The sequence below is a fragment of the Antennarius striatus genome, chromosome 10, assembly GCF_040054535.1.
Source record: "Antennarius striatus isolate MH-2024 chromosome 10, ASM4005453v1, whole genome shotgun sequence".
Taxonomy (NCBI): Eukaryota; Metazoa; Chordata; class Actinopteri; order Lophiiformes; family Antennariidae; genus Antennarius; species Antennarius striatus.
In genome coordinates, this window is record NC_090785.1 from 3,917,944 (window position 1) to 3,923,943 (window position 6,000).

Here is a 6,000-nt window from a genome sequence, read left to right on the forward strand (position 1 = left end):
AATTGACCTATGATGGCACCTCCGCCTCCTGTATCTCCACGGCGTTCGCTTCAACTTGCTGTCTCAGCTGTAAACGGTAAACTTGAATAATCAAAAGACGAAATAATGAACACTACATTGAAAGGGGGATAAAGAAGTAATCACTTGGGGGAGGCATCTAGAGAACCTGAAGAGAACTCACGTAGATATAAGAGGTGGAGATGCAAACTTCAGGTAGAATGGCACCAATTCCACAGATGGATTTAATCCCAGGACCTTCTTGCAGTGAGGAAAGATGCATAACCCACTACGCTAACCCAAATGGTGTTACATATATTATTGAAGAGGCCTCGTGTAGAATGAAAGATTTGAAAATCCTTTATAGTATTTCCCGCACTATAAGGTGCACCTAAAAGCCGTTCATTTTCTCAAAAACCAACAGCGCGCCTTATATATTAAGAGTTTTAAAATAGGCCATTCATTGAAGGTGCGCCTTATAGTCCTTATAGTGCAGAAAATACTGTACTTCAGTATCAAGAGTGACATTTCGACAGAAGATGAACACATCACTGGCAGCACATTGGCACAGTGCGTAGTGCTGTTGCCTCGCAGCAAGAAGGTTGTTGGTTCGATTCTCCCTGGGCTCTTTCTGTGATTGTCTGTGTGAGTTCTCTCTCCGGCTTCATCCCACCTCCAAAAACATGCAGCTTAGAGGAATTGGTCACTCTAAAAATGTTTCGTAGGTGTGAGTGGGTGTTGGTCTTTGTGTGGCCCTGCGAGGAATTGGCGACTCATCCGGGGTGTACCCCGCCTACGCCTGTAATCAGCTGGGATAAGTGGAGTATTTATGATCGTCTCGTCTTCAAGAAGATGAATGAATGAATACATTATGTATCATGAAACATTTATACAGTAGTGAGAAATCAATGTCTGCTGCTGCTGTGTTATGTAATATAAGTCTGACCACAGCAGTAGGAATGATGCATCATAAACAATGAAGGGAAGCTCCTGCTTGACAGATTACACTGTCCTCATGTTTTTTTGGGGTTTTTTTTTATGTTATGGGTCATACTGCACTGGGAGTTGTTTGTTCTTTTAGATTCTTCGATAACTTTGATAGTTGTTTACTGTAAGTTCCAACAAGCGGTGTCATGAAATAAAATCCAATTGACATTCCTTGCTCTTGGTGACTTGAGCTATTCCCACTCTGACATCTTTATCATCCAAGGACCTTGAATCCTCCTGCAGCGTCTCTGCTATGATAATTGAGAGAGCGATTTAGACAGATCTCAGGCTTCTCTGTGTCCCCTCTATTGGCAGGGAGCTGTTCATCTCTTTGAGGCTGGGATCTTTATGGCAATCTAATCTCCCGCATTTAGGCTTTTGGTCAGTTGAATTATGTCCTTTAACTTTCTGAACAAGAAAGCAATTTCTTTTTGGTTGAGGTTTATCCACTGAGCCATTTCAATGACTTGCCTTCAAGTAAGTTAGAAGAAGAAAGTTATCTATGTAATGACTACTTCTTTTGCTTCACTTTTTTCATATCAGGGTGTATTTATTTGAAAAATAAACGTTTGAACAAAGGCTGGTAGATGGAAGTAGATTCTAAAATGCACTTACAATTTTAAAATGATTAATCTCAACCCTAATCAGAGAGAACAAACCTCTGCTGAGGCACTATGTGAGCCCCCTTAACAAATATAATTCCAATCATTGGCATTATTCGTAATTTGATAGTCAGGAAATGTTATTCTTCAGGAGCGGTGGTATTCAACAGGATGTAGCTCCATAATTAAAATTGTTAGCGGACATTACACACGATGTCATAATAATCAATCAAGTATTTAAGTGTCCAACAAAATAAACCAAAAAAACTAACAACATTCATCCAAATCCATCAGGTGGTTTATTTATAATAGAAAGGAATGACCTTGTTAAAGAAAGGGAAACCAAATTCTCAACTCTCTTCCAAAAATTTAATGGATTCTTTCTTGTCAATTCTGTAACCAACCTACTGAGTCTCACTAAAAATCTGTCAAGTAATTTTGGAATAATCCTGGCAATGCGGATATTAATATGAAATTAACATACACGTCAACGTACAATCCATTTTCAGCAAGTAATAAAAACCAAACTTTCTGTCGCTGAACAATTTGGAGGGCAGTTTCAAAACCATATTAGAAAGACATTTAGTTTGTGCTCTTAATAAAAGTAAACTTATAATTTGTTAAAGTCAAAAACAGGAGATCTACAGCCAGATAATGTTGGCTTATAGACTCTGCCACTGATCTACAATATACTGGCATGAATGACAGATTAGAGACGCTGGTTAGAGGCCTTGCTCTGATTCAGTGACATTTATTCTGGAGAAGTTTGTCGGGGTAAAGGTTTTTCTCTGTCATTCGTTCCTTCATACTTTTCCATTACACGACCGATGAATCATTCAGGAGCCACTGTGTTTGTTGCAAATAGTCATTATTTTTTTATGGCAGCTTTATCTTGAAAACACACTCCTGTCCCGAACCACACCGCAGGATCATGGTTGAATTTTCATCATGAAGTGCTACGCTGGCATTTTTTATTTCTTCTGACCAGCCCGGATGCATGAATTCATAAATTGTGGATGATGACTGATGGACTGCCTTGTTTTCTCTGATGACATTTCCATATGTGGCTTGTAGTGGGAAATGTAATTTTGGCTCACTGTTCAGACCACGCCATCACCTCTTTTGACAAAGATACCGAGAGTCGCATTGCTTTGCATTTCTTCTGCAGCGAGCCTACAATGTTTAAATTGTCGCAACCACACAGCTTTTCAGTGGGAAGATAAATGGATGCGCTAATTGACCGTGCGTGGTCATATACTCTTTGGTGTCTGTTGAGTCAGCCACATTTGAAGCCACTTCCTATATAGCTGCTCTGGATAAGCGGCTATCTACCGAATGACCAATATACTGTACAAAATGATGCAAAAGCCTTTTATAACAGTTGATCCGAAAGATAGAAAGAAAGAAGTCATTTGATCTTTCGACCTAAAGCTATTAGTCAAGACACATAATAACTGCACATCTTTTGAAGTCTCTGCTTCATCACATTTATTCTTATTTGACACAGAATATATACTTCATATGTATAATGTATATGTGTTTGACCACAGGAATGGAAATACAGAGCTGCAATGCAGCAGCAATCCAATGAAGAGATGGGATTGGGTGCAATGGGGCCATCCAAAATCTCATTCAGGACAGAAAATGAAAAGAGCCAGTCATATTTGTGCTGGTTTTTGTGATTGTGTCGGAGCCGGAGCATGGCTGTAGATTTGTGTGTCCCTGGCTGCAGCGATTTCCCACCAGCCTCAAGGGGACAGTCATCCCCTCTCCTTTTATTTTTTTCACCTCAAGCTAGTGGTAGACTGTTCACCCCCCTAAATCTGCAACTGTGCCAAGGAGTGGCAGCCTCATGCAGAGAAACATTTTCCTTTTTTTTTTTCTTCTTATTTTATTTATTTCTTTTTACCCGAATCCTCACCTTGTAAAAGCAGTTCAAAGTAAGTTATCTTGTCCTTTCCTCACACCGTATTCCCATCTCGCCATTCAATTCTCCCAACCCTTTCCTCTCCTTTTCACTGTTTCTTTCCCTCCACATCTCAAGATTAATAATGCAGCATAACTGATCCTCCCCTTATTTTATCTTCACCAGATAGTGCTCAGCCAGCACAAGCTAATTTTAGAGGATGACACCGCTGAGAGCTTGCGATAAGCAGCTCACAATGAGCCAAACATTATTTTCTTTCTCTCTCAGGTTCCAGTCTATCTCAGGTGGAAATAACTGTGAACACAACATGTTTCAGATCTTGCAGATTGTGGAAATTGCAGCATATTTTGCATCATTACTCTTAGTTCTAGTGGATGCATCTGGCAGACATCTTATACTCCCCTTCCTGCTGTTTAAAGGTGCAGCGTCTTATGAAATTAGCTCTTAAGGCTGTCACGTCTGCACATATTCAGAACAAATACAGACGTTCACACCTCCTGGAAATGTTTGCTCCAAAATGGAGATGTCTATATGCGTGTAATAATATGTGATGCTGTAAGAGAAAAAAAAAATCATCGACAATGCAAATTCACAGCACATTGTGTCTCATCCCAGAGGGAACGAGTGGCGGAAGAAAGTGATTTTTTTGCAAGACGCTGCGGTAATGACAGCAGGGGGCCCTAGATCCTTGTTTGGCTCAGCCGCCCAACTGCTTACCATTCTGTGCTTGGAGCCCACAGTGCAGGTTCTTATCATATGCAATGTATTATTAATCTTCAATCCTTCAAAAATATTGACCCCCGTACTTGTTTAGCCTTATCATGCTTATTCTATCTTGCCCATAGCGTGTAAATCACAACAAATCAGCTTTAATTACACTGGAGTGGAGCTTGTCTTCAGTTGAAGTAGTGGAGATTAGATTCAATGACAGGATTATTTTATTACTATCACTGACTTTTTTTTAAATTTATTTTTTGTTGCATCTTGCTATGTGTGTGCATTACCACGCTGACATGTGAGCGTATGAGCGTGTGTATGATCTTATCTGACGAGGGAGATAATTGGAATTTATAGGAGGCAATAGATAACACGACTGTACATCCAACCAAGCTGACAGTGGTAGGAGTCGCAATATATATCCTATCATGGCTGTTCATTTTCCAGGAGTGGTTTAATATGGGAGACAGTGGCTGGATGTTACAGGGAACACTGTCAGACAGAGACTGAGGCTGTTGAAGTGAAGATTTATTCTGTTCCAGACACTTATAAACCACATGCAGATAGAAGGCATACCAGTTTTTTTTTTAATTTGCGGATTTTATTGTCTGCAGGAAGACATTTTATTTTCTATCATCTCGAAGGGCACTTTAACAGTTATTATACCTCTTAATTCCCTTGTAGGAGCTTCTGTAGCGTTTAGTCACAGAGATGGTGGTAAGTACCAAATAGAAAAAAAAAAAAAAGTAAGTCATACTTTAGAATGTAGAGTCAAAATAGTAAAGAAAAAAGGAAGTACAATGTGTTTCATTTAAATGGGAATTTTTTGGTGAAATAAATTCATTTAAACGGAATAAAAATGTTCAGTGGTTTCTCTTTTCAGGACCATATCTTTCACATTCAAACTCAAATTTGTGCTGGAACAATGTATGTGGTCACAATTATTCCAGGTACTCACTCGCTCACCCAATATGACATAAATCTAATGAATAGATGCACGGTAGCCTTTCAGAAAAATCAGACTAAAGAGACTCTATTCTTTAAACCATGAAGCGTATTATTGCCATTATGTTGGAAATAATAATCTTAGGTTAGAGGTAACTGTGCAGATATTGTTGTTGTATTCAATTGAATTTGACAAATGAGCTTCCCTTGAAGACGTATGATAGAGTATTAGCATTCTATTATCACTAATGATGTGGGCGATCAGGATTGTGTAGAAAGATAAATCATTTCTTTCCTTTCATGGAGAAAAGGGCAGTGCTTTATGGCTCTTTGCTGGCATTAGCCCCGGGTCAGGGATTGTTTTCTTTGGTCATTACAATTGATTTTCTTTTTTTTTCTTTTTTTGTCAAAAGTTTTTCATTGAGAGGCCAAAAGGCAATTTCCCAACTAAAAGAGAAATAAAGCACAATCAAATTTAGCATATTGATTAATTACATCACAGTAACAGGCAACCATGTTTAAAAAAAATCCTTTACTCTGCATCTATATTTCATCTAAGATCCTAGGTCCTTCATCTATATTACATTTACACTACGGTAATCGCCCTATTCTCTTGACATTTATACTGCATTATACTGTAATAAAAGCATAAAGATTCACAATGAATTCTACTGTCTTGCAGGAGTCATTGTAAACCTACTCTCTTGAAAATGTGATACAGTTGAAGACTTGCACAATCTTGTGACAGTAACCTCTTATCTCAAATGCTGGGTACTAAGCTATTCTTTTTGCTGCATGACAGCTGAAAAACAGCACATTAGAATT